This window comes from Vigna radiata, unplaced genomic scaffold (genome assembly GCF_000741045.1).
Source record: "Vigna radiata var. radiata cultivar VC1973A unplaced genomic scaffold, Vradiata_ver6 scaffold_493, whole genome shotgun sequence".
Taxonomy (NCBI): Eukaryota; Viridiplantae; Streptophyta; class Magnoliopsida; order Fabales; family Fabaceae; genus Vigna; species Vigna radiata.
This window is the reverse complement of record NW_014542725.1, coordinates 35,926-37,310: the sequence shown is the minus strand read 5'-3', so window position 1 is coordinate 37,310 and position 1,385 is coordinate 35,926.

The following is a 1,385-nucleotide window of genomic DNA, read 5'->3' as shown; positions in this document are numbered from 1 at the left end:
CCCCCTACTCATACTGTACACCCTTCTCCTCCTACCCCTGCAGAAGAGCCTCTTCCTCCCCCTGACCCTACTTCTATACCTTCCTCATCTTCTAGACCGCCTTCTGAGACTACCACACCATTTACTGATCCAGATCCAGATGGTGATGGTGATGATGTTGACCCGCTCCTTCATGATCGACCATGGATTGAGCCATATGGAAAAGGGTAAGACTTTAATCCCTTTTTTAACTTTGATTGTTGTTTTAAACATTGTCTTATTTGAAATAACTTTTATTTCTTTATATAAAGGTTTATTCCATCCATGGTTGCTTCTCAGGCCATCACACGATCAATTAAGCAACAATATTTGACTCCATGGCCTACTTGGGGAGCAATACCTATAAACGACAGAAAGCCATTCTGGGAGCGTTTTAAGGTGAACAACACTTTAAACTAATTATCATTCATATCTTACCATGTCTTAATCAATGTTTGTTTTGTTCATCCATACAGATGAAGGTGCAGTGGAAAGCTGAACATGAAAGTCAAATACATAGAAACTTTCACATGAAAGCATCTCATCGGCTCTCAGAGATGTTTAGGGATGCCCGAATTGCAGGGGAACGCCCTTACTAGATGGGCGAAATCATTTGGAACTCTTTGCTTGCACATTGGAATTCAGTAGAGTTTCGCAAGAGGAGTGCTACAAACCAGAGGAACAGAGCGAGTGAAAAGGGTGGTGCCTTGCATACTGGCGGGTCGATCACAATTCACGAGCATGGCATTCGTATGGTAAACTTTCTTTACTTTTTTGTTTCTTTCATATATAACTTATGTATTTTCTATTTCATATACACTAATAAGTCTAAATTATGTTACAAGCACAAGCTCTTGGACGGGCCGTCCATGTTGACGAGGTCTTTGCACAGACCCATACTCGGAAGGGCACTAATGACTTCGTTGATGAAAGATCTCGCAAGACTCATGTAAATAGCACTCCTAGTATTAGTAATCCACATGATTATGTTATTGTANCATTCCCTGACATTGTTTTTAATGTTTCAACAGGAAGAATTTTCTATGAGACTTTCACAGGTTAGATCTGAATGATGCGAGTAATGTAGATGATGACATACGTAGGACATAGTGTTGGGTCAATGTCGTTGGTGGGAAGAAAAAGGGACGAGTCTACGGTGCAGGACAACTTGCTGCAAACTATACAGCATCAAAAGGAGGTACACTGAAGCACCAACCTTTTTCTTCTTCCACCCCTTCTGCTGACGAGGCCATCCAGCGCTTGACACAGCTACTAGAGCAACGTGACCAGGAAAACCGTGCATTGAGAGACGAATACACTAACTTGAGAGACGAGTTTTCAAGCTTCAAGTCCCTGGTCATGAGAGC